Raw genomic sequence first — 27984 nt, 5'->3', positions numbered from 1 at the left:
CCCATCTGTCCCAGGCCCCTCCTTTGAGCAGCACTTCTGTTTTTTTCTCCCACTCATATTAACCCAGCTTCACCCCTTGGTGTAGAGCTTGAGGCTGGAATGGGAAGATGGGTTGGGGCCAAAACTGTCTGGGAATATAGGGGCTATCGCTGCGACATCATCCCTGGTTGCATGCCCAAGGAAATCACTAGGGTCACTACGCCCTTGAGATGACATCTGCCTGATTTATGCCCCTTTTGTGCCTTCGCCTTTTTTACTTTTCTATCAGTTTTTCATGACGAGTTTAAAGCCTCGATGTCATGTCCTTGCATTAGCAAGCAAGGGTACAGTACAAGCCCTGCCTTGTGTGCCTCTTTAGTAAAAGTCAAAGTAAAGAGGAAATCTATACCAAAGAGCCTCGAGTTGCTGTTTATAGCTCCCAAAGGGTCGAGGGTAGATATTTCCACTAGTAAAGATTGTTGTCCCCGGCTGGAGTAAGACTTACTATCCTCAGCCGCTTCCAACATCCTGCAGATTGCAAAGACCAGGGTCAGCGCTGAGCGTCGTCCTCCTCGCTGGAACTACAACTCCCAGGATGCCCCGCGACCTGGGAGTGCGCACGCGCGTCCGTGGCGGAGGGGGAACCAGCCGCACCGACAGAGCCGTCGGGTTGGGGCAGCCGCGGGCGAGTGGATCGGGCAACTCCCAAGGAGGCAGACGCAGGCGGACGGGCGGGTGCTGGGAACCGAGGGACAGGCCATTCCCTCCGGTCTGTGAAGAAGGTCGGCGGCCCCAGCGGGTGCCAGTCAGGTAAGCCCAGCCCGGTGCTTTCCAGGAAGTCCGTCTGCGGGCGCAGGCTGGGAGGCGCACCGGCCATGGTGGCTGAGGAGGGAGAGGTTGCTGCCTTCAGCCGCCGGCCCCGGTCTCCTAACTTACCGGTGTCTCTCGGGGAGCGGGGAGACGTTGGGGACTGCTTGGGGGAGGGGGCGAACGGGCCCGGGTGGGGGTCGTGGGGCGCGCTGGGCGTTGCCCGCGGTGGAGGCGCGCGAACCCTCGGCTGCTGATGAATCACTCGGGGGCCCGGCCTCCCCGGGTTCGGGACCGGCCCCTTCCCCTCCCGCCGGAGCCCGCGCCTGCCGAAGCTGTACGAGCTCGCCTGCCTATCCGCCCCTTCCACTCCACCGAGGCGCAGCTGGGAGACGATCCCCTTAAGAAGGTTTTCTCCCCAAGACTCCTTCAAAGGCTTCTGCTAGTTGGAAGTTAGAAAGAGAGGAAAAGGGGGGCGGGGGGGGAACCTTAGGTCACACCCTTTTGCGGGCGGGGAGAGGGGGATTAAAATCTGGCTTGTCTTGGATTTGCCGTTTTTGATCTGCATCCTCTGCCTTAAAATAAATTCCTGGCTCCTGTGCAGCACAGCTGGATTCAGCTGTGAAGTTTGTGTGTTGATTTGCTTTGAGGACGTGACTGGGTCGTTGTATTTTTGCTTATGAAGTTGGTGTGTTTCCTTTGCAAGCCTGCAATCTAATTACAAACAAATGGGAAACAGCACCTTTTTTTTCTTTTTCTTTTTTTTTAATGTTTAGTTAAGAATCGCATTTCCAACTTGCCCTTGGCTTCTCTTAAAACCAAAAGTCATCTGGTAATGAACACTGCAGTAAAACTTATCCCAGGAGGTCACACTTGAACAGGAAATAAGCCTGTGGAGATATAAGTTAGTTATGTGCGGTCTCCCTTGGTTTGTAACATTTTCATGCAGCTCATTTTTCTTTTTCTGAGAATCCTTCAGATTAATTTTTTGGCAGATTAGGTTGATTAATTAATTGGCCTGTCAAAACAGTATATTAGGCTTAGAAAAATAGTTTAGTCCAGCCTCAGTTTTGCTAGTCTCTTCCTTCTAGTTCTTGGCATCTTTTACCCTACTGCTGCTTTAAGAGTTCCGAAGTTATTATATTTAAAATCCCCTTTCTAACTCATTTCTAGGAAGAAACAAAAAGAGAATTAAAATGTAAGACCCAGTATATTCTAACTCTGTAAGCTTGCTTACTTGCCATCTGGTGAGGATTTCTAGTTTGCTCATCTCTATTTTTTTTAAGTAGTCTCTGCACCTCACCTGGGGCTCGAATTCGCAACCCAGAGATCAAGAATCTCATGCTCTACCCAGCCAGCCAGGTGCCCAGAGTTTGTTATTAGTGACACCTGGGTGGCTCAGTCAGTTAAGTGTCTGCCTTCGGCTAAGGTCATGGTCCCTGGGTCCTGGGATGAGCCCCCATTCGGGCTCCCTGCTCAGCAGGGAGTCTGCGTCTCCCTCTGCCCCTCCCTCTGCTTATGCTTTCCCTTTCTTAAATCCTTTTTAAACAATTTAAAACAAATAAAATGAGGTTATTAGACCAGATGACCCCAAGATTATTCTAGCCCTAAATATCTCTGATTTTTAAAATTCACTATGTTATTCATTCAGGAAACATTGGCCACATTTGTCATTCTGAGACCTGTGGTAGGCCTGAAGGAACAAAAGTGATTTCCTGAGAATATTACTGTCCCAGTGCTTAATTTCTTTTAATCATATTTTTATGACTAATTCTAAAGTTTTGTGGTCTATCCTCCAGGCCAAATTATTCTGCAGTTAATAACTTCACCTAAAGGTAAATACATATATAAAGTTAAATACGTGCAGGTCACATCCCATTACAATGATCAGTTTCATTCTAATCAGAGATTTTTCAAGTCTCAGCTACTGGCCTATTTAAATAAAACACAGGGTCAGTACAATAGAAAGGACGAAGGGTGTAGGGTGGTGCTTCTCAGACTTCAACATGCATAAATGTTGAAGAAGGTCCTTAGAATCTGCATGTCACATAAGGAATGCTGTAGTCTTTCACATTTTAAATATCAAGGGATGAGAGATGTTTGAAGGTGTTTATAATAACCGGTGCTGATTGCTGTGATATTAGATACATAGCAATGGCTTGTATTAAAAATAGTCCTCTTCATTCCAACAAAAATAATTGCCTTCACAAGTTTTTTCTGTTCTTTCTCCTTTTTGTCTCCTCTCTCCTTCCTTTCTCCTTTCTCTTTGCTTTGTCCTCTCAGCTTTTTTCTCTCATCTTCTTCCACCTTCAACTGTTTTCATTCCCATTAATTCAGTAATTCACTAATTCAACACGTATGTGTTTTGCCCCATCCTGTACAAGGCACTATCTTAGGCTCATGGTGAATACAGATGTATAAAACATGGTTTTTGTCTGGGAGCTTACTCCCTCTTATATTAGGCAAGTGTGCTTGTTTATAGTTCAGAGCACTACTGTAAGAGCCATGTGTAGGGAATAAAAGCCTGCAGTAGGTATTCAGAAGGAGAGAGCTTTTACAGTTGTGGAGGTGCGAAACAATGGAATCATCCTTTTTTCCACTCACTGGTCATCACTGTCTCCCCCACCCCACCCCCGGCCCCCCAGGCTATACTCTCTATACTGTTTTGAGTATGTGACAAATCTACATAGAATATAGTACAATTTTGTAAATTTATTTATTTGGAGCCTGGGGTGAGCTGGCTATATGAAAATCAATTAGCAGTATCGTAGGGAGAGTGAGAGGCCGTGGGGATAAAAATATACCTGGGGTAGAGACCAAAAGAGGGAGAGGAAAAGATGAAGAGAAAGAAAGACAAAAAGAAGACCTAGTAAAACAGGAGAAAAGGGCTCCATGGGTTTTCAGATGTCAGTCTGATGTACTAATATATATTACTAATGTAATAAGTCTTGTTATTTAGGCTGTGTTATTTTTTAAAGATCCAATTAGCTGGCACACTACTCATCATGCTTTTCAATTGTTCTTAAATTTAAATATGTATGGACTCTGTCTTAATTAAAATAGTTGAGGAGGGCATTATTTTCTAGGCTGTCATAGTGGCTAAAGCATTATTGTTCTCCTGTCAGTGACTTTCTTTGAAGACATTTGATTTATATGTCTTATTCTCATTTTTTTTTTAAAAATATGTTATTCTTTTAAGTAATCTCTACACCCAGTGGGGGGCCTGAACCTACAACCCTGAGATCAAGAGTCATGCTCCACCCAGGTATTGAGCCAGCCAGGTATCCCCACATATTCTCATTTTTATAGCAGATCCACACAACTATAAATCACAACTATAAAATCATATTGAGAGGAAAAGGCTATAGAAAACAGAAAAGTCTACTGGACTTCTGACAGTCCATTAGGTACATATTGAAATTGTGAAGAATCAAACTAGATTTGCTATTTATTCTAATAGCAAATTATTCTAACACATATTCTAATAGCTATGTAATCCATTAAGTTATTTGCGGTAATGAAGGAATAGAGATGTGAATAATTCAGAGTGGCAAATAATTGAAAGTGTAGGTGTCTATTATGTCATATTCTAGAATTTCATTTGAAACAAAATGATTAACATCTTTTTTTTTAAATTTGCAATTTCCTTTTTTTTTTAAGATTTTATTTATTTGACAGAAATAGAGAGCACAAGTAGACAGAGCAGCATGGAGAGGGAGAGGGAGAAGCAGGCTCCTGGCTGAGCAGTAGAGCCTGATGTGGGGCTTGATCCCAGGACCCTGGGATCATGACCTGAGCCGAAGGCAGCCGCTTAACTGACTGAGCCTCCCAGGCACCCCCTGATTAACATATCTTGAAGCAAAGTGCTACTTTGTATTTTTATTGAGGTATAATTAATATTCAATAAAAAACACATGTTAAATGTACAGTTCAAGGAGTTCTAACAACTTTATACACTGTAACTTCTACCAAAATAAGATCAAAAACATTTTTATCACCATAAAAAGTTCCCTCATGCCCCTTTCTAGTCATTTCCTCACCCACTCTCCTCCACTGGAGGCAACCACTTTCAGCTCCGTATTTCTGACACCATAGATCTGTTTTGCCTAGTCTTGGACTTTACATAAATGGAGTCATACAGTAGTATATGCTTTTTTTGTGTCGGACTTCTTTCATGTAATATAATGTCTTTGAGATCTGTGTTGTATCAGTGGTTGGTACTTTTTTTTTTTAAAAAAAGATTTTATTTGAGAGAGGGCACAAGCAGGGGGAGGGTCAGAAGGAGAGGGACAAGCAGACTCAGCGCAGGGCTTGGCAGGGGGCTCAAGGCTCAGCGGGAGGTTGGGGGGGTGGCTCGATCCCAGGACCCTGACTGAGATCATGACCTGAGTCAAAGTCAGATGCTTAACAGACTGAGCCACCCAGGCGCCCCAGTTGGTACATTTTTATTGAGGAATAGTATTCCATTGAATAAATATAGCCTAATTTCTTTATCTGTTTTTATCTGTTTTATTTTTGATGGATGTTTGGGTTTTTTCCAGGATTGGGTTATTAGAAATAAAGTTGCTATGAACATTTCCTTTACAAGTCTCTTGTGGGTAGATGTTTTCATTTTTTTGATAAATACCTAGGAGTGGAATTACTGAGTCATAGGATAGATGTATGTTTAACTTTATTAAAAAACTGCCACACAGTTCTCCAAAGTGGTTTATATGAGTTCCAGTTGCTTCACATTTTTAATGTTGCTGAATTTTAGTGCTGTCTTTTTTATTTTAGCCACATTAGAAGCTGTAAAATGGTACCTCATTATGGTTTTAATTTGTATTTTTTTTTCTAAGATTTTATTTATTTGTCAGAGAGAGAGAGAGAGAGAGCATGTGCCAGCACAAGCAGGGGGAGCGGCAGGCAGAGGGAGAGGGAGAAGCAAGCTCCCCACCAAGCTAGGAGCCCGATGCGGCACTCCATCCCAGGACCCTGGGATCATGACCTGAGCTGAAGGCAGCCGCTTAACCGACTGAGCCACCCGGGTGTTCCTTAATTTGTATTTTTTTGACAATTAAGGATGTTGAAAGCTTTCCTGTGTAGTAATTGGCTTTTGTAAAGTATCTGTTAAAGTTTTTGCCTATTTTTTTACTGGGTGGTTCATCTTTTCATTGTTGTTTGTAGGAGTTCTTTATATATTTGTGAATACAAGTCCTTTTCAGATACACAATATTTTTTACCCAGCCTGTGGCTTTTTTATTTATTTTCTTGATGTTGTGGTGAGCAGAAATTTTTAATTTTTATCAAGTACATTTTATCAGTTTTTAACCTTATGGTTAGTGTTTTTTGTGCCTATTGCCAGGGTTGCAAAGATATTTTCCGTTTCTTTCCCAAAGCATTCTTGTTCTAGGTTTTACATTTAGCTCTGTGATCCATCTCAAATTAATTTTTCTGTTAAGATGGGAGATAGGAGTTAGGTTCATTTTCCCTCTATACAGATACCTAGTTGTTCCAGCAACGTAGCTAAAAAAATTTTGCCTTTCTCTGTTAGATGGACTTGGTATTTTAATTGAAAATCAGTAGAGCTATTTTTTATTCTCATTGTGCTTTTATTTTCAGTTTCTTAAGCATGGGCCCTGTATCTTTAAAAACAAAAGGAAAATACAAAAAACTTTTATGCACTTCTTCCAGACTGCAGCTACCCTGAGAGTGATCCAGGGCTGGTTACCTTATATTTTCTGATGCGGGAATGCCAATAATAAATTTGAATTTGAATGGCTTTCCCTGTGGGTTGAGGTAATGGAGGCAACCTCAGTTTCAGTAGCAGTTGCATCCTGCCCATAAGCCAGGCTGATACTGGGGAGATAGGAGATTCAAGCCCAGAGAGATCACCTAGGACTCTATTAGAGCAAACTGTAGAGAGCTTAATATTTTCTTGTTTATTGATTTGGTGAAAATAGATATAAGTATATATAATCCATGTGTTTTAGTTCCATCTTTCTACTACACTACAGTCCAGTCCTGTCCTTTGTGCCACACAATTCCTGAATTTGTCTTGGAACAATTTCTAAGGCGAGTTGGTTATTTTTTCTTCCAGATTTTATTGACTGATAACACAATACAGTATTATTTTTTATTTTTATTTATTTTTTTAATTTAAAGATTTTTATTTATTCATTCATGAGAGACAGAGAAGCAGAGGGAGAAGTAGGCTCCCAAGGAGCAGGGAGCCCGATGCGGGACTCGATCCCAGGACTCTGGGATCACGACCTGAGCCAAAGGCAGACACTTAACCATCTGAGCCACCCAGGTGCCCTACAGTATTATTTTTTAAAGGGTGTCACCTCACTGTGAGGTAGGAAAGATGTTGGGATTTGGAGCCAGTGGCCAAGAAAGAATTCTTGAGACATCTTTGGTGCAAAAACGTAGTTTTATTAAAGCACGGGGACAGAACTTGTAGGCAGAAGGAGCTGTACTGGGGTCGTGAGGAGTGGCCCATTATATACTTTCAGGTTGGGAGGGGGTTAGGGATAGCGTAAGTCTCTAAGGAATTTTGGAAGCAAGGTTTCCAGGACCTTGATGGGGCTAGCTATTGTTGGGAAAAGTCATTTATTACTGTTTAATAAACCTTAGTCATGAGACCCTTCAGATTTATATCAGTGGGTTATATGCTTGGGGGGTTTACATATTATTTAATATGTAAAAAGCATTAACATCCAGTCACGGAGCAATAGTCAGTAAACACTGTCTCCCACATGTGTGTCATCCTTGTTAGTAAAGCCAAAGCTGGAAACAGAGAAAAGACCAGTTAGGGGACTTATTAGTGGGGAATCTTGAATCCAAAGCTTAAGTAAAGAAGCAAAGTTAATAGTTTCAAAGACAGGTTACCTTTCTATGGAAATACAGGACTGCTCTGGTTTCCTTATTTTCTCTCTTTAGTATGTAACAGCTTTCTTGAACTGCCAACATATATCTTGGGGGTTAGAGATGAAGTTTCCAAAGGAACTTTCATACCCTAATATAGACCCATAGGATTCTGGGGGGTCGGGCTAAGATGCCTTTTGCCCCTAGCAAAGCATTAACATCCAGGCAGCTGAGTTCCTAGAGGAATGTCACTCTGCCTGTCTCAGGCACTTGTCGATGGGCTGCAAGCAGTAAGGAAATTTAGTTTTTCCTTTGCCTTTGTTTCCCACACCAAACTGTGTGGGTTATGGTATACCTGTTCTTTTCTGTTCAGTCACGGAGCAATAGTCAGTAAACACTGTCTCCCACATGTGTGTCATCCTTGTTAGTAAAGCCAAAGCTGGAAACAGAGAAAAGACCAGTTAGGGGACTTATTAGTGGGGAATCTTGAATCCAAAGCTTAAGTAAAGAAGCAAAGTTAATAGTTTCAAAGACAGGTTACCTTTCTATGGAAATACAGGACTGCTCTGGTTTCCTTATTTTCTCTCTTTAGTATGTAACAGCTTTATTGAAATTCACACACCATCCAATTCGCCCACTGAAAGAGTACCAGTAAGTGAATTTTAGTATATTCAGAGAGTTGAGCAACTATCACCACAGTCCATTTTAGAACATTTTCATCACGCCAAAAAAAGAAGCCCCTTACCCATTAGCAGTTGCTGCCGGTTTTCCCCAGCCTCTCCCATCCCCCACGCCCCAGACAGCCATTAATCTGCTTTCTGTTTCTCTGGGTTTGCCTATGCTGGACATTTCAGCAAAATGGAATCATACAGTATATAGTCTTTTGTGACTGGTTTCTTTTGGCCTTATATTCTTAATAGTTTGAGAATCATTGAAATACAGACAAGCAACTTTCCTTCACAGATGTGCACACTTCTTGACCTGTAAAGATATACACTCCCTCAGGTACATATGCTCAAACACCTACACCTACTCACTAAAGAACACAAACACACCAAGACAAACTTGCGAACTAAGGTACCTGATACATAGAGATAACCCTTTACAAATAAACAGTTTCCTATCAGAGCATATCTAAGCACTAATATCATTACAAGTACACGCAAGTGAATACAGTTCCTGAAGTCGGTGAGAAAAAATGGATGAAAACATGGCAAGCTGGGAGAAAATGAGGGCTCAGGACAGGAATGAAGGAGAGTGTGATGGCAGGTTGAATTTATTTCACGTGTATTCTCTGGGTGTTTAAGAAACTCCCTAGAGCTTTTAGTTGTTTTAACCAGAAGCAACAGTCTGACATTTATATATTATTTAATATGTATATAGGCATGTAGGTAAGAGTCTTGGAGTTCCTGAGCCTATTGCATAGCAGTCCCTTTGAGCAGGAGGTTATTGTTATTATAAGGTAAGGGATTTCTATATGGAAAATTATAACCAACAAAATATTTTGGTTCCCTGGGTGTGGTGGTATCTTTTGAGTGAAGAGTCATTATGGAATATTTCTTTGATATGTATACAGTGAAAAGAGAGGAGGCCCCTCAAATGTATACATTATAAGTCTGGTGTCTATTCAGGCAGCCCTTACCCTAGGGCAGGTATGGCAAAATTTGAAATAACCCAAGACTTATTTTTGTTCATGGTGAGTGATTATTAACCCAAGTTAGTGTTCTTAAAGAACTCTTTCTTTGTTTCCTCTTTAATATTGCCACTGGAGTGTTATACCTGCTTAGTGAGAGTATGGGAGTAGGTGGGAGTGGGATGGTGGTGGGGCAGAATGCTTAATTAGATTGGCACATATCAATAAATATGTGATTATTTGAAAGTCAAACACATTTTCACTTCTGCAAGGCCTTGTTAGTCATCAGCACACCCTTTACACCTGCCTTTGCTTTTGCCACTTTGTTTGAGCCCCCATTGTTACTCCTCTTTGTCAATCTTCTTTTTAATTCAATTAACATATGGCATATTATTAGTTTGAGGTAGAGTTTAGTGATTCATCAGTTGCATTTAACATCCAGTGCTCATAACATCAAGTGCCCTCCTTAATGCCCATCACCCAGTTACCCTATCCCCCGCACCTCCCCTGCAACAGCCCTCAGTTTGTTCTCTATAGTTAAGAATCTCTTATGGTTTGTCTCTGATTTTGTTTTGTTTTATTTTTCCCCTCCCTTCCCTTATGATCCTGTTTTGTTTCTTAAACTCCACATATGAGTGAAATCATATGACAATTGTCTTTCTCTGATTAACTTATTTTGCTTAGCATAGTTCCATCCATGTTGTTGCAAATGGTAAGATTTCTCTCTCTCTTTTTTTTTTTTTTTTTGATGGCTGAGTAATAGCCCGTTTGTGTGTGTGTGCGCGTGCGTGTGTGTCTTTATCTGTTCAACTGTCGATGGATATCTGGGCTCTTTCCATAGTTTGGCTAGTCAAACAATCTTTCTACTCTCCTAAGACATGGTACTGCATCCCAGGTGAACTCCTGGGTATAGTTTGCTCTCCAGAGAGTAGTGCTTGTCACTGCATTCAGCTCCTTAGCCTTCCCTCTTTTCTTTGTCTTTTCCCACTGCCATATCCTCTTTTCTTTTTGTCTTTTCCCACTGCCAAAACCTTAGTTCTGACTTAACTCCCTTTGAGTAGGATACCAGGGAAGCCTCTTCAAAGAAATGTTGTTTGAACTGTCCCTGAAAGATGTGAAAGGATTTGAACATGAGAAAAGGGGAAAAGGGATAAGAAACAGTGTGATCTGAGGGTTGGAGGCAGAAAAGCAAGGAACCGTACTACTTTGGCCAGAATACAGGGTGCGTGAAGATCACTCCTTCCCTTTTACTTTTCTTCCTCTCCTTTTGCTGGCTCCACTCCCATTTCTTTCCCACCCCTAGCATGTACTTTGATCTCTTTGCTTAGTATAATACTTCTCCTCCTCTCTATGTAGCTAAATCTGTCCTTCCTTGACCACCCACAGTGATCTCTGAACTTCTGTAGCACTATTTACCAGTCCCATTCTTTTATCAGTTAATTTTATTTTGCTTTGATTTTTTTTTAAAATAGCTTTATGTACATGTCTCATTTTCCCAAATAGAGTGTATTAGCCAAGGTTCTTAGGTCTCAGGGAACACGACCCACTTAAGCTAGCCTTCCAGAAGGTATGGTGGCAGGGCTGGGAATTGTAGTGGATTGTTGTTAAGACAGCTGAGCTCCCTTACAGCTGGGTTCTCAGCCGGACCCAGAGCAGGCACTTGGAAAGCCCCTGTACTCCCCCCTCTGCGGGCAGCTTGCATGGACTCTCTTCAGCTTCCTTTTGTGCCTCTGCTCCATTGTAGGACAGTAATTTGGATTTTTAAGACTGTGCATTACAATATTTACCTGTCTTGATTACTGAGGTTTTTCTGGCGTCCTCTTAAATCAAGGCACGTGCCTTTCTTCCTCACCCTTGCCCCAGCCCTGCTTCATCGTCTCCTTTTTGGACTGGCTTTCTCTTGGCTTTTGCTTTCCCCTTAGCTTCAGCATAAATGTGACTTAAACTTGGTGTGATGCTGCCCCCAGACCCGATGACATGTGATCTCTCAATTTAGGTTTTGTTTCCCAGCTTTCCATATTCCTGGTGAAGAATTGATCTATCCTGCTTGGGGTAGGGATATCCCTTGTACCAAGTATCTGTGAGGGAGGGGGCATTGATGGTTGCTTAGGCTGTGTACTGAACAGGGCCTGGGGTAAGGCTGGGCCCAGACAAGGGGGTTTAGGGTTGGTCATCTCCAAACATGCTTATTTTGGTACCTGTGGTCAGAGGAAAATGACTGTGCCTTTACTTTTTTGTATCTGCACTGCATCTAGCAGATTAACAGCTAAAAAGTAGGTGTGTCTCTTATTTAGTATCTGTTTAGTATCTCTGACCTTTTGACCATTAGAATTAACCTTGGAGATAACAGACTAATCAGAGCAATATTTATAATATTTAACATAAATTACTAAAATTTGTTTTATCATTTGAATGATTTATAATTTTAGAATAAATTAACTATTTTTTACTTTTTTAAATTATTTTTTAAACATTTTTGAAATTTATTTCCTAGTTCAGAAAGAAAAGGGAAATAGAGTGTTGATAATCAATTGAATAAAAAGTGATAATAGGATTGACTCTGACCCCTGGCCCAGTTAGATTATGGTTAAATCAGGTACTCCCATCATTGATCTCAAAGCTTACTGATCCCCCCCTTATTTTATTATACACTTATTTAGTTGCAGGCTATTATACACTATTATGTTGCAGGCACTATGATGGTATAATATAAATAATAATATAAAATAATATCTAAAATAATATAAAAGTAAGTGCCTGTCTTCAAAGTGCTCACAGCCTATGGAGGAAACAGATATTACACAACTGATTATAATATGGTGAGATAAATTTGGATAGAACTGTGGGCAAGGTGGTGACTTGGTACCTCTCTTCTACTATTTTCTTTGTATACATCCGTCTCTCATTTTTATGTATTCGTTTTTAGTCTTCATCTCTCTTACCCAGTCTCTGCAATTAACTGTATTATATGGATCACAGCATAGTAATATCTCATTTACCTAATATGAACTAATGAAGAATTCCTTAAAAATGAACTTTGAGAATAATTAATAATGACTTTATTAGCTAACATTTAGTGAACACTTGCTGTGTGTCAACTATTCTAAGTGATTTATATGTAGTAATTCATCCAGTGAATTAGTATATCAGCCCCATGAGATAGGTACTATTATTATTTTTGTTTTACAGATGAGAAAACAGAGGGACAAAAGATAGTTCACTATATTGTCCAAGGTTACAAATTGAAATCTTTGTGGGAAAATTGAAATCTTTTAAAAATCTATTTTAAATGTCATTTTTTGTAAAAATGTATTATAAAGTTTTTCCTGATTTTTTTTTTTTTAAGATTTTATTTATTTATTTTGACAGAGAGACACAGCGAGAGAGGGAACACAAGCAGGGGGAGTGGGAGAGGGAGAAGCAGGCTCCCCGCTGAGCAGGGAGCCCAATGTGTGGCTGGAGCCCAATGCGGGGCTCGATCCCAGGACCCTGGGATCATGACCTGAGCCGAAGGCAGACGTTTAACGACTGAGCCACCCAGGCACCCCAAGTTTTTCCTGATCTTCTTTCTTCTTCTTTTTCTTTTTCATCATGATAAGTGTACTATTTAATTCCCATCATCCATTTCAACCCATCTCCCCCACCCACCACCCCTCTGGTAACCATCTGTTACCACCAGCATCTTAGAATACAAACCCCACCTGGGAGATTTAATCGTTGCAAATGGCAAGATTTCATTCTTTTTTGTGGCTTAGTAATACTCCATTGTATACCACATCTTCTTTATCCATTCATCTGTTGATGGACACTTGGACTGCTTCCATATCAGTATTTCTGTATCCTTTGGGTAAATACCTAGTAGTGCAAATGCTGAGTTGTAGGGTAGTTCTATTTTTAACTTTTTAAGGAACCTCCATAGTGTTTTCCACTGTGGCTGCACCAGCTTGCATTCCCACCAACAGTGCAGGAGGGTTCTTTTTTCTCTACATCCTCACCAACACTTGCTGTTTCTTATGTTTTTTTATTTTGGCCATTCTGACAGGTGTGAGGTGATAGCTCATTGTAGTTTTAATTTGCATTTCCCTGATGATGAGTGATGTTGAGCATCTTTTCATGTGTCGGCCATATGTATGTCTTCTTTGGAGAAATGTCCATTCATGTTCTTCTGCCCATTTTTAAATTGGATTATTTGTTAAATTTGGGTGTTGAGTTGTATTAGTTCCTTATATATTTTGGGTACTAACCCTTTATTGAATATATCTTTTGCAAGTATCTTCTTCTATTCAGTAGGTTGCCTTTCAGTTTTGTTGATTGTTTCCTTTGCTGTGCAGAAGCTTTTTATTTTGATGTAGCCCCGACAGTTTATTTTTGCTTTTGTTTCCCTTGTCTCTGGAGACATATCTAGAAAAGTGTTGCTACAGCCCATGTCAAAGAAATTACTTCCTGTGCTCTCTTCAAGGGTTTTAATAGTTTCAGGTCTCACATTTAGGTCTTTAACCCATTTTGAGTTTATTTTTGTGTACGTGAAAGAAAGTAGTCCAGTGTCATTTTTTTGCATGTAGCTGTCCGATATTCCCAACACCATTTGTTGATGACTGATCTTAAATGGGATCCTTCAAACTTAATTTAACCAAGATGATTTGGACGATATAAAGTTTAGAATACATTGTGTGCAATTGACTTGCCTTCTGAGGTTGTTGACGTTTATAGGCTGTTGGCAATTGCATTAAATTGTTCCACACTTTTGTGTTTTAGTTATTTTATAGTTTGTCCTTCTCTTTTGCCTCCAGCTGTGGCTTCTTGTTGCCAGTTACTGTCACTTCAGTAATTTGTTTCTGTTAATGTGTAGTGTGTTGTAACATAAAAATAAAACCATGGTAGAAAGTGAGTATTTTATAGAGGCGGTGTGATGTAGTGTGAAAAGCATGGATTTTGGGGTCAGGTTCAAATCTCACATCCACTGTTGAGAAAGAAGATATATATCCTTGGGCAGGCACTTTATTGTCTGAGCCTCAGTTTCTTCATTTATGAAATGGGGATAGTAATATTTTGCAGAATTAATATGAGGAGATGTATGTGGTAAAGTACCTGGCATATAATAGATATGCAGATAAAAGTTGATTACTTTTTTTTTTTTGCCCCCATTATATCGGAATATGGCATCTGGATTCCTTGTTAATTTGAGAAACTCCGGTAAATTAAAGAAATAATGTTTTTAAGGTGTAAGATACCATCTTATTCTATCACTTAAGCATTTGCCTTTGGCTCAGGTCATGATCTCCAGGTCCTGGGATCAAGCCCCACATCGGGCTCCTAGCTGGCTGGCTCAGCGGGGAGCCTGCTTCTCCCCCTCCCTCTGCCTCTCCCCCTGCTTGTATGCTGTCTCTGTCTCTCTCAAATGAATAAATAAAATCTTTATATATATATTTTTTTCAGTTGGTATTATAATAGTTAATTTGAGAAATATTATCCTGAACTTTTGTCTTGGTTCCTCTAAGTAACCTCCTCTTCTTCCCTGCATTAAATTGCCTTTACTTCTGTGTGACTCTCTCGATTCCCCTTGTCTGCTATTATAGGAAAACTGTCCATCAGCCCCTTTTAAAAGAACCTGTGCCAAGGCAAACCTTATGACCCTGAGGGCAGTAACCAAGCTTCTTGGCCAATAGCAATGATTTCTAAGACTTCCCTTCTTTCATCAATTCTGCTTTTTTTTTTTTTTAAGCTATCATCAGTCTTAAATATTAGTTTTTCTTTCCCTCCCCACTCCCATTTCTCCATTCCCAGAAGCTGTTCCCATTAGCCGTCTGGTCCTCATTATTTCAGTAGTTTTATGTGGTTTGGTTTTTATAGTATGTGTATAAGTATTTTTCAGAGGTTATCTTTTTGTAGTTTTTATTATTTATAGGGAACTCTCCTATCTTAGTATCATGAAAAATTTCAGTTTTTATAACAGAGGGTTTTTTGCCTTCTGTCTTAAAACCCCAATGAAAACCTGTGATACCCTCTCCTTCCTGGACTGTTGGATGCTTCACCACATGCAGATACTCCAGCTCAAGTCATCGAATCTGTTTTAAACAATTTTATTGAGGCATAATTTACATACCATAAAATTAATCCATTTTAGGTGTACAAATCTATAATACCGAATAACTTTTCCTGTCAAAAACTCTTCAGTGCTATCTTTGGTCTAGAAGATGATAGTCAACTTGCCCTTTTCCCTTTTTGTTCCCAAGATCACTTACATGGGATGTGTGGATGTTGCTTCTGGCTGCCATGTGGTTACTTACAAGTATCACGTCTGTTGGTTATTGCTTCAGTTATTCATTTTAAATATTATAGTAACTTGTTAAGAATGAGGTTCTCTACACTTGGGACTCAGGGTCAAGGTTGGGGTGGGGGTAGTGCCATTTTCTTGAAGAATGGCTCCTCTTTGTCTGACTGTTGACTGATGGAACTCATTCTCTCTTAATATTCTCCACCTGAAGAGAATTATACGCTAACTCCAGGATCTGCAATCTCTTTGGTTCTGTAGTCCCCATCTCCCCTTTGAGACATCAAGACACATTATGCATATTGTAGACATGTGCCTTTTCAAACATTATAACTGCTTTTCCATGTTAGTCTGAAAATTAATTTAATGGCTATAGCGAAGCTTGGTATGTCCCCAGGCTCCTGAAATTAGAGTAAAACTGGCGGTATCTCTAAAAGTCACAAGTGCGCCGTTTCTCTGAAGGTGTATGAAGTATCTTCACCATATAGGAGTGAGGCATGGTCTGGAGGAGCATGCATTCATACCTGTCAGGGCACCAGACACCTGAATCAATGGCAAATATTGGGGCTAAATGGTATGGTGCACCCTGAGCATTGTTGATCTTCAGAGTAGAAAAGAGACCAAGTAGGGTTGGAAGAGCTAGGAAGACCTCCCTTTGGAGAGGACGGACTTCAGCTAGTGTTTGAAGCGTGTACAGAATTTGGATAGAACGGAGAAGTGAAATTTGAGAATGGGGGTATGGAAGATTGTTGGAAGAGAAGTACACACCACTGTGGGAAACAAATGAGGTAAAGGGGTGTAGTGAACTTATTTATGAGACTCTGGGGAAGCCAGCCAGGTTAGAGCAGAGGATTCCTAGTAATTCTTAGCGAAAGTAGGAAGGTGGAGTTTATCAAAATTACCTGAGAAACTGTTAAAATACAAACACCTAACAAATCAAAAATTCTAAGCAAAGGAATGAAATGTAAAAGCCCTGTTAAGGGAAGCATAGTCAGGTGACTGTAAGCAAGATCATTAGAACGGGAAAACAAGAGCTTGGAGTTTGCTTATCCCTGGGCGAGAGGGCTTGGTAAAGCATTGTTTTTACTTCCTCTCTTTATAAGGCTCCAGAAATTTCACTAGGTTTTGGAACTGTTCCTGGGAAGGGGCAGGGTCCAGATACACAAGGCTTTGAAGGCCTGAGCAGAACTTCAGAAGTTGGTTATTTCTCTTGATGTTTCTTTAGGGAGAAGGAAAAAACATCCGTTAAAACTCTCTTAAAATGGTTTTACTATTGGTCGCATAGATGGTTAGGTTTATTTCTTAATTAACATTCTGAAATTCTTTTACTAGGACTCTGATGGCTAATGCTTTTTGTTGTTTTGCTTTTCCACCAAAGTACTTTTGCTATTCTTGGGTGTAGCATGCATAATTCAAAAGTCAAAGACAATGTTTGTTACTGTCTTTTTCGTATACAGCATCACAATGCAACAAATGATAGTTCTTTAAATTAAAAATAAAATAAATGCATATGAAACATAACTCAAAAGAGACCAGTGACCACTGGTTATATATAGAGAGAGTGACTCTCCCTGTGTCTTTAGCTTTCCAGTTTGTCTTTGGTTCTTGTGAATCTTTCCAGAGTTATTCCCAAGGCACCTATTTTTAAAAGTTGAGTGATCTTAGACTCTTAGATCTGGAAGGATCTTAGGAGTCATTTGTTAACCCTTACATTTTCTTTTCTTTCTTTTTTTTTCTTAAGATTTTATTTATTTGAGAGAGAGAGAGCGCGCACAAGCAGGGGGAGGGGCAGAGGGAGAAGCAGACTCCCCACTCAGCAGGGAACCTGCAATACACGGGGCTCGCTCAATTCCAGGACCCCGGGATCATGACCTGAACTGAAGGCAGATCCTTAACTGACTGAGCCACCCAGGCGCCCCAACCCTTACAGTTTCTTGTGCTAAGAGAGAAAAGTGGAGCACATTTGAGGAATGGATATACGTGAATAATGGGGTTGGGTGACCTCTCTAAAGTTCCTTAGAATATCACCATCTGAAACTGAAGTCTTTATGAAGCATGTTTCCCAAAGGTCTCTTTCCTAAATTCCAAATCTATTTTCCTGACCTATTTTGCTTACTCTTAAGTCTTTGGTGATATCTTCCAGTACTGCCCTACTCTTGAGTGTCTTGGTTTTAAAATTTAATAAAAATAGAGACAATAGTTAGATACTTTTAAATTTAAAAAGAGAAAATGAAATAAAGAACAAGGCAGAAATGAATGTGCTACTTTAGTATTTTTACTGTATTAATAAAATTTATATTTTGTGATTAAATTTTTTTTTGCCTTCATTCCTATAATTTATGATGTGTTGGGAATACATATTTTCATAAACCATTTCTATTTTATTTCAGGAAAATAGGAAATGATAGAAATTTGCTTTATTTGGTGACTTTTCAGGAAAGCATTGATTAATGTGGTCATTCCACTTTAACTTCTTTTTCTCTATTACACAACATTGGCCCATGTTTGACTTCATTATTTACTTTTTTTGTTGTTTAATCTATCTGTTCTGGTTTTTCAAGTTCCTTTCCTGAAATATTTTACTTTATTGTTTTTGTGCTTATCTAGCATGATTCAGCTTTCATATATTTCCTTCCTATTATAGATTGTTCATCTTGGCAGTGATGAGGGCAAGTTACTATTTTTTTCCAAGGTTGAGTTAAATAGGGTTTCCTTAAGATGATAGACTATTAGAGCTAGAAGAAACCGGAGGCCCTTGAGCCCAGGGATAAAGTGAACAGGCTTCATCCTTTTGCCACTTCTCATCTGTTGGTAGTGGCTGCTTAAGGACTGAGGTGGAGTCTGTGCTCCCCCGGGAAAAGGCTGTTTGATTTGCAGTGTCTGCTGTGCACGTGGATGAGTCCATTGTCAGAACTGAAGCCATAATTTAGTTATTCCTCATCTACCCAAGCAAACTGAGAAGTGAAGTGACTTGCCCATAGTCACAGAGCTCTTACGACCAGTTCAGTGCTAGGAGCTAATTGCTAGGTGTTTTCTCCCTAAGAATTCTGGTATTCCTTCTGGATTTTTTATTGTCGTTTTTCCTCCTTGAGCAATAATTGAATTATTTTGGGTACTTAAGTTTGTCACAGTTTGTTGTATCTTCAGAAAAGACTCAGAAGTATTCGTAAGGCAGTCTAAAGATAGGATTGTTCTTATTCTAGCAGAGAAAAGGGGCTTGAGTTACATAGTCTAGCTAAAATTGAGAATTTTCTTTTCATTTAAGACTCAAGGCTTTCCCATTAAATTTTTTAAAACTTCATACTGTCTTATACCCATTATAATCAATTAGACCCACCCTCCCCAAAAAGGAGGGAAAAGTAGAATTTTATTTAGAAAGAATGAATTTTATTTGAAGATCAATGGTTCAAAACAAAATCTGGTCATGAAGGATTAAAACACTAGCAGCATGAGACAGGATAGGAAGATACTTTAAGAACTTTTTATTTTAGACATTTGTCTACTGTAATGCTTGGCATTTTGGTCGAGATAGTGCATTATTTTGCAATTACAAATAACACAATAAACAAAAATAACAGTAGTAACTATATACTGTGTGTACATTAGTATTTGTTGTTGTTGTTGTTAAAGATTGCTGAGCAGGGAGCCTGATGCGGGGCTCGATCCTAGGACCCCGGGATCATGACCTGAGCCGAAGGCAGACACCTGACGACTGAGCCACCCAGGCGTTCCTGTGTACATTAGTATTTTTTAAAACATTGATTTGGGAACTCTTCATATAAAAAATATTCTCTTTGAAGTTTCCCACATCATGTGGGTTTGTTTTGGTGGTTTAAAGTAGTTATGGTAATCCCTTAGAGCACTTTCTCCCATGCTTTACCAAAACCTTACCTTTTTACAGTCTACAGAAGGCTGGGACAGCTTTCATACAAAATGTTTTGATGCCTTATTAACTGTTAATCAGCAGATGTGCAGGTATTAGTAACAACCATCATGTATATCTTCATCTAGGCACATTGTTGATTTCTCTCAGGACAGTTACCTCATTTGGAAGTATATTTTTCTATATAAACCCATTTTCAGTTTAACAGCGATTTGCTTCTTAATCTTTATTGTGGCACAGTTGTTGATAGATAGCATTGCTAGAGGATAGGGTTCTGCATACCCATGGAAGAAAAGGGGGAGTGGAGAAAGAGAAGAGACATTCCAGTGATGGGGTCTTTTCAGTGTGCCGCTCGGGCTATACTCTGGTGGCGAGGTGGCAGGAGGGTCTGAGGGGGATTCAGATTTACTTTTGCTGTATACCCAACTTTGCTGGTCACCACTTTTGAAAATTGAGAGAGAACAACAGTGTATCAAAAGAAAATTGAAACTATTAAGTATGTACCTACATTTAACATTAAATCTACAATTGATTATTATAGTCCCTGTGCCCTATTTGTACCATTTTTGATTCCTGTGATGTTTTAAATTCCAGTTTGGGAAGCATTTATAAAGCAGGGAGAAAAAACCAAGAATCTGTTCTATAAATTTTCTCAAATTCTTTTCCTCCTGTTCCCATGGTACCTTTCTCTCCCCTTGTCCTACCCTTCCAGTTCAGTATACCCCCTTCCCCAGGACAGTACATTAAATATAATAGGCACTTCATAAATGTATACAAATATATATTGATTTGAAGATGCAGCAGTTGGTAAGGTTGGAAAAGGAGAGCTTTTCAGAATGAAGAAATACAAGAATCTGGTCTGAAGCCCAGGAAATTCAGAAGGGATGAAATTGAGGAAAGATGTTACCATTCACCTTTTGTTCACTGCATGAAATTCAGCTTGCTCTCAGCATGATTTCTTTTAGACCTAGCCTAGTTTATTTTAAGATTTTGTATATAGTTCAATGCTTACTAATTTGGTGGATTAAGAAAATTCTTGCTAGAGGAAGAATGAGTCATAGCGATACTTCCCTTTGGGAGAGAAAGAGAAAGAAGGCCCTCACATTGGTCTCCATTATATACTTGGAATGGATTCAGCGTTTTGATTGATGGCTGAGCACTGTTAAGCTTCCCCCGAGCTACCTCACCTCGTATTTGGTTTTGTCCACAGTATGACTGGTAGAAGGCTCTTTTAGGTTAACCAGCAAAGATAAAGAGCTCTGTAACCTTCTTACCCCGAGAGACTTGTTGATATATGTAATTGCTATTTTAAGGTTTTTTGAATTTGCAACAGTTTTTTAAAAAGCTTCAGCATTTCCTAGCCTACCCAATCTATTAATCCAAAAAGAAGGAGGAGGAGAAGGAGAAGACTGAAAAACATTTGGTTCTGAGAAACCGGGTGTGCTGAGGGTGTGGCTCTTTTGGCATCCGTCAGTGGTGTGCCCAGAGTGGGTTCCTCTCTGACCTTGCCTTGTATCTCTGATGCCACACCACCACCAAGAAGTATAAAAAGAGAGGAGGTGGGCCAGGACTGGGAGCTGGTTTGGCTGCTTTGAGCCAGAGAAGGAAGTGGGGTACATGGGAGCCACAAAGTCTCTCAGTAGTTTTGTTGAGAGGTTGTTCTTGAAGTGGTATGAGTAACCTGTGAAGTATTTTCTTGTAATAGTCACAGAAATTAGCTGGCTGCTTTCTACTTTGAGGATGCCCTAAGTGACCTGCTTGTAATTAAATCTCTTCTTTTTTCTGGCCCTAACAAGTTTTTCCGGTTGCCTTCAGACTTCAGATTTTATTTTCTTTCTTTATGCTTTTGAGATCTGTAGATCTCTTTTTTAAAAATTCGAGATAGCGGCAGTGGCAGGAAAGATGGGGCTACTTACTAATCTCATATGTGGGTTGGTTCATTTCCATGGAATTTTTACACAGAATAATCAGCTGCCATTTTCTCAGACTTGTGTGTGCAAAGCAGCTCCCTCACTCAGATGTGCCCTCATCTGCATCAACCACAGCATCCCAGGGACTCCACAGAGTTATTTACTGTACTGTCTTTTAGGCTCATTGTATAAAAGATGTGGTGAACAGAAGGATGGATTTAGCATCCCGTTTTTTTTCTCTTTAAAAAATGTCTTATTTGCTATAAAAGTAATACATATTATATATATAACTAAAATAAAATGGTTTTACTTTTTAGAAGGTAAACACTGTGTGCATAGTGCTTTGGATGCAGTGGACCCAAAGGACATGTTTTGGTTATAATTAGTGTTATCTAGAACCATAAGCTCATAAAAAGGAAATGATCTTACGAGACTTTTAAACTCCCTTGCAGTTGAGGAAGCTGCTGCACACTGTCCCTGACAGATATTCATACTCAGCCTCTGCTTTGATAATGCCAGGAATGAATAGGTGACTTTGTTTTACTCCAGCCTTCTCCATCAAAGAGAATGTTCCTCAAACCAGCAGAGATGAAACTCAAGCCTAGCATTAAATAAGAGAGCATTTTAGATGCTTTAAATGTTAAAATCTCCAGATGGAGTTAACTTACTTTAAAATTGTTTCTGGATTAATTCTGAAGCCAGGTTCAAACAAAAAAGGTAATGTTGATTTGAATTTTTTTTTAAACGAAAATTGAAGCAGATACTTACGAAATTATTGGATGGTGAGCTGTAATCCAGTTCAAATGATTAGATGGGTATTTATCTAGAGGGAATATTTTGATCCTAACTATTATCTACTGTGTATCAACATTGAAATACTTTTATTTAAAATAAACATACGTAATGACTAAAAGTTTCTTCAGCATGAAGGGATAATGAGACTATCAGTCAATAGTCAGTATCTGAAACAAGAAGACAAAGCTAAACAGCACTTAACTATGATAAGGGAAAGCTCTGCTGGCTAGGTATAGCCTGAGCAAGGAGACCAATTTTTTATATAGGGTTTTGGGAAAGTGTGGGATTCCGGGACTGGCAAAATTTTCCAGGGCCAAATGACATCATATAGAGAAGCACGATTATTTGGGTGAGTCTGTTGATTAGTTGGCACTGAAGAGTGTTTACTGGAGTGAGTCTCTTCCTGATTGGATGACCTTCAGAAGTGAGAAGCTGACGGTGATTGATTGGCTTGCAAAGGCAAATCCTTGGTTTTGGTTTTGGGTTTTTTGATGACTACTTGTTACCATGGCTACAAAAAAATCAGTCTGTTTGTGGGAACTTTTAATTCTCAACATCAAATACATGCAATTACTTGCACAAAGCAAGTGTATGTTTGATTTTTTTGAGGTATAAGAGTAAAGGAAGAAAATTTTAAGTGGGCAGCTTAATAAATTTTATGCATATGTATATACTTGTGTAACTATCACCCAGTTTAAGGTATAACCATTTTCATCACCTCAGGATGTTCTCTAATGTCCATACCTAATCAGTAACCCCCAATAGCTATTCTGATTTCCATCCCCATGGATTATTTTTGCCTGTTCTTGCATTTCATATACATAAAAGCATGCAGTATGTATTTCATGTCTAGTTTTTTATATTCCTTTCAACGTAGTACATGTTAAGTTTACTCATGTTTTTACACATCCAGAACTTTATTACTATGACTGTACCACAATTCATTTGTGTATTTTCATGGTAATGGACGTTTGCATCATTTCTAGTTTGGGGATACTATGAATAAAGCTGCATTAAAAACATTTTTGTATATCTTATTTTATTAACAAACACTAATATCCCTTGGACATATGAAATTGCTGTGTTATTATGGGACAAGTATGTTTAGTTCTAGTAGATACTGCCAGATTGTTCTCCAAAGTGGTTGAGTCCATTTGCATTCCACTAGCAACTTATGAGAGTTTCATTTGCTTCACGTCCTTGTCAACACTTGGCATTGTCATCATTTTTTAGTTTAGTCATGCTGGGTGTGTGTGTGTGTGTGTGCGTGTTTATTTTTAAAAAGGCAAATTTGGGGGACATCTGGCTGGCTCAGGGGAATATGGGACTCTTGATTTTGGGGTCATGAATTTGAGCTCCATATTGGATGTGAAGACTACTTAAATAAATACAACTTTAAAAAAAAAAAAGGCAAATTTTGAATAACCTAGGCCTAGCAATTTAACATGAAAAACTTAAGAATATGGAGTGAGCCATATTAATCGAGGGTTAAGTTTCCTATTAATGTTTAGTGTAAAAAAGAAAGAAGCATTTCTTGATTTTCTTTCTTTTTTTTAGGGTTTTTTTTTTTTTAAGATTTTATTTATTTGAGAGCGCGCGTGAGCGAGCACAAGTGGGGGGAGCGGCAGAGCGAGAGGGAGAAGCAGACTCCCCACTGAGCAGGGGAGCCCGACATGGGGCTCAGTTCTGGGACTCCGGGATCATGACCTGAGCCCAAGGCAGACGCTCAACTGATTGAGCCACCCAGGCTCCCCTTGATTTTTTATTTCTTAAATAGCTTCCTAATTTAGGAAGATCTGATCCCGGAAGAACCATCCTAAAACAAAGTTACTGTCATATAAAGTTAAGAGCTAAGTGTTTCAGTAATTAAAGATTTTATTTATTTATTTGAGAGAGAGCATGAACAAGAGAGCACAAGCAGGGAGAGCAGCAGAGGGAGAGGGAGAAGCAGGCTCCCCCCTGAGCAGGGAGCCTGATGCGGGGCTCAATCCCAGGAACCTGACTGAGCCACCCACGCACCTGGACTCCAGGTTAACCTATATGGCTTTTGTAAGTTTACTGTTAGCATTGAAATTAGTTATATTGGCTATTTTTTATTACTTAGCATGTGCCACAATCTGTTCTCTGTTGAGGATGCAGGAGTGAACAAAACAAAGTCTTTGCTTGAATATAACTGAGATTTTAGTGACAGGATACAGACATTCAATAATTATGTAATGTCAGGTAATACAGAGGGAAATACGGGGTAAGAAGAGGTTTTCTCGTGCAGCACTGGGGGGTGGGCCTGTGGGATTCATTTTTTATATATAATAAACAGAAGACTTCTCTAGTTAGTTGACATTTAAGCAGAGACCTTAAGGAAGTGAGGGAGCAGGTTATTTAGCTGTGTTAGGGAAGAGTGTGTTAGGCAGAAGGAACATTAAGTGCAAAGGCCCTAAGGCAAGCATGTGCCCAGTTTGTTGGAGGAAGAGCAAGAACATCATGTGCTGTAAGCAAGGGGTAGAATGGTTGGAAATAAGTTGGGGCTTGCAGGGAGATCATGTAGGGCCTTGTGGACCATTTGGCTTTTATTCTCATTGAGATGAGAAGCCATTAGAAGATTGTGAGCAGTGGAATTAATGTGATCTGACTAGTTATCACACAAAAACCTGTGCATGAATGTTTACTGACACTTTATTTGTAATAGTCAAGACCTGGAATCATTCCTGATGGTTTTCAACATCTAAATGGTTAAACTATAGTACGTACATACCATGGAATACAATAAAAAGAAATGAACTATTGATACAGCAACTTGAATGAATGTCTAGAGATTTATGTTTAATGATGTCATTTCTTAAAGTTGCATATTATATGATCCTATATATATATAACACTTTTGAAACAAAATTTTAGAAATAGAAGCAGATCAGTAGTTGGCCAGGGGTTGGAGAAGGAGGCAAGTGTGGCTATAAAAGGGCAACACGAGGACTTCTTGTGTGGAAACTATTCAGTATCTTCACTGTGGTGGTGGATATACGAACCTACAAGGTGATAACACTGTATGGACCTCTCCATACCCCACAAACACACATGAATACCAGTAAAACTGGGGGCATCAAAATAAGATCAGCAGACTGTATAAATGTCAGTATGGTGGTGTATTATAGTTTTGCAAAATGTTACCACTGGGGGGGGACTGGACAGAGTGTACAGAAATCCCTCTGTATTATTTCTTACATGTGAATCTATAATTATCACAATAAAAACTTCAGTTAAAAAGAACAAGATAGTTCTGGCACCTTTGCAGAAGATAGACTATAAACTGTATGGGCATTAGAGTGGGAATGTGGTCCCCAGGGAGGAGGCTATTGCATAGGCATGTAAGAAATGATGATGACTTGAGCCAGTGCAAGCAATGGAGGTAGTATGATGTGATGTTTTCAAGTTAGAGCCAACAGGATTTGCTTAATGGATCAGATGTAAGAATGTGAGAGTAGTAAAGTGAACACCAAGATTTTTGGCCCAGCCAACTAAAAGAATGGAGTTGCCATTTATTAAAAGGTAAAAAATATAGTTAGAGCAGGTATAGGGAAGAAAATTAGAAATATTTCTAACTCTGGCATTCAGGGGAGAGGTCCAGATAGATGTATGTAGGCTGGTAAGTATAGCAGTGGGAGCTTAGATGTCTGTCCTTTTATGATTGTTTCTACAGTCTCAGTGAAATATTAGGATTAGGTCTTTGTGTGAGAGCGAGCGATAAGAAATATTAAAGGTTTGAGGGAGAAAAGAGGGAAAATAGTCATATAAGAGAGTGGGAGAATGACTGGACTAGGGACATGCCGTAGGATTACTAGGCAGTATTCTTTATAAATTTTAAATATGGCCGCTCAGTATGTGTGTTTTCTCCCACTTGATCTGCCACCCTGTGCAGGGGAGGAGTAGGAAGAGAGTTTTAACCAGGGTTGGGGTTTTGCCAGAGGAGTTCAGAGACAGGGAGGATCAAAGTTGTTGAGAGTAGTGGATGGTACTATTATTGGTAATGATAAGGATTAGGTTACAACCATGGGATTGTAGGACTGAGGTAGGGCGGAGGACTGGACCATCAGAAGAGAGGTCAGAGACTAGGTGTTGGAAGGGTAGCTGTGCAGATCTTAACATCACTATGATTGCTGGGTGCCAAATTCATGACCATCTCTTTAGCAGTTTGACCCTAAGCATGGAAAATATTGAAATGACTATTTTGGGTTTTTTGTTTGTTTGTTTAAGATTTTACTTATTTATTTGAGAGAGAGAGAGAGAGAACACAAGCGGAGGGGAGGGGCAGAGGGAAAGAGAGAAGCAGACTCTCTGCAGAGCAGGGAGCCTGATGTAGGGCTTGATCCCAGGACCCCAGTCACCTAGGTGCCCCTAATCGAAAATATTGGAAAGAAAATAGAAAGAGTAATTGGGTAACTTTTTTTTTTTTAAGATTTTATTTATTTATTTGACAGAGAGAGACACAGCGAGGGAGGGAACACAAGCAGGGGGAGTGGGAGAGGGAGAAGCAGGCCTCCCGCGGAGCAGGGAGCCTGATGCGGGGCTCGATCCCAGGACCCTGGGACCATGACCTGAGCCGAAGGCAGACGCTTAACGGCTGAGCCACCCAGGCGCCCCTGGGTAACATTTTTAAAAAATCATGACAAATTATTTGCTTGTTTCACTTTTTAGATTTAGCTCTTTGCAAAAGATGATACCAGAAATGGTATTAACAAAGACATGTGCCTTAGTTTAGCATAAAAATGTATTAAAGGCCATAGCCATCCATTGTTGTATTTAGTAATCTGCAGTTGGTTTGTTTGTTTAGTTCATTGGTTTATTGTTATTCAAAAATTGGTCCAAAAATTGTTCAAAAATTTGTTCAACAGTAGTCATATTAGAACAGTTCACAATGTGGGTCTCAAAAGCCATTATGGAAATATTAACCAAGAAACTTTTTTTAAAACCAGACTGAGAAATAGAGGTGCTGTAGGGCCATATTAAGCTCTCAGAAAATATAGGTATGGAACAAAAAAATAATACTAAATACTAACTGAAATTAACATAGGACTCATCCCTTAGTGCATCGCTTGTTCTTACCCTTACAACCAATCTGTGCACAAGTCCTTTTAGCTTTGCTTCCAAAATATGTCACACATTTATCCACTTCTCTCCATCTCCACAGCTATAACCCTACAGCTATTGTTTCCCACCTAGATAGCAGAGTCCTAGACTGGGAGAGCTGGTAGGGACCTTTTGGTCCTGGCTCAAAAGTCAGAACAGTCTTTCTGAACCACTTACAGTAACCTTCCCAGCCCTCATCTCCCCCATAGCAAATTGTTCTGGGGTTTTTCCTCTAGTTTTTATTGTTATCTGATATTATCTTGTTCCTTTGTTTGTCATTTTTTGTCTGTATGCCACCTTCAAAATAAATTAGAGCAAGGAACTTGTCTGTGTTGTATACTATGTATGCCTGTTGTCTGGAACAAGTCAATTCCTCGTACAGAGGATGCTCAAAAATATTTGTTGAATGAACAGCACATATATTGGAAAACAAATATTCATCTGGGATCTTGAGAGAAAACTTTCTGATCTGATAGGTCAGCTTGGTTCAGTACCCAGGGGTCCTAGGAGAAGCCAGTGAGGAAAAGACACACAGTCTGGAGCCTAGTAGGCTGAAGAGTGAGGCTTGGTGCCTCCTGAGAAGGAAACTCATTTCTTTACCCAAAAGAAAATCAAATTTTCATCAGGGTTTATATTTAATTCCAGAGCTCTGATGACTGACAATCAGATGTGTTCTGTTTTAACTGGGGAAGATTAGACAGTGGAGAACTCTGAATATCAAGCCAAAATGGGTTGACAC

General features: G+C 39.7%; 1 protein-coding gene across 1 annotated transcript in view; it reads left to right on the top strand.

The window, feature by feature from the left end:
- Positions 1-596: 596 nt before the first annotated feature.
- Positions 597-27984, top strand: part of TMOD3 (tropomodulin 3) — an 81383-nt gene continuing 53995 nt past the window's right edge. Inside the window, exon 1 of the mRNA XM_036116629.2 lies at positions 597-789. The gene's annotated coding sequence lies outside the window, so the exon portion shown is untranslated. The remainder of the gene's footprint in view (positions 790-27984) is intronic.

Source organism: Halichoerus grypus, chromosome 8, assembly GCF_964656455.1.
Source record: "Halichoerus grypus chromosome 8, mHalGry1.hap1.1, whole genome shotgun sequence".
NCBI classification, from domain to species: Eukaryota; Metazoa; Chordata; class Mammalia; order Carnivora; family Phocidae; genus Halichoerus; species Halichoerus grypus.
The sequence above is the reverse complement of the archived record's forward strand: the minus strand, read 5'-3'. Positions and strand labels throughout refer to the sequence as shown.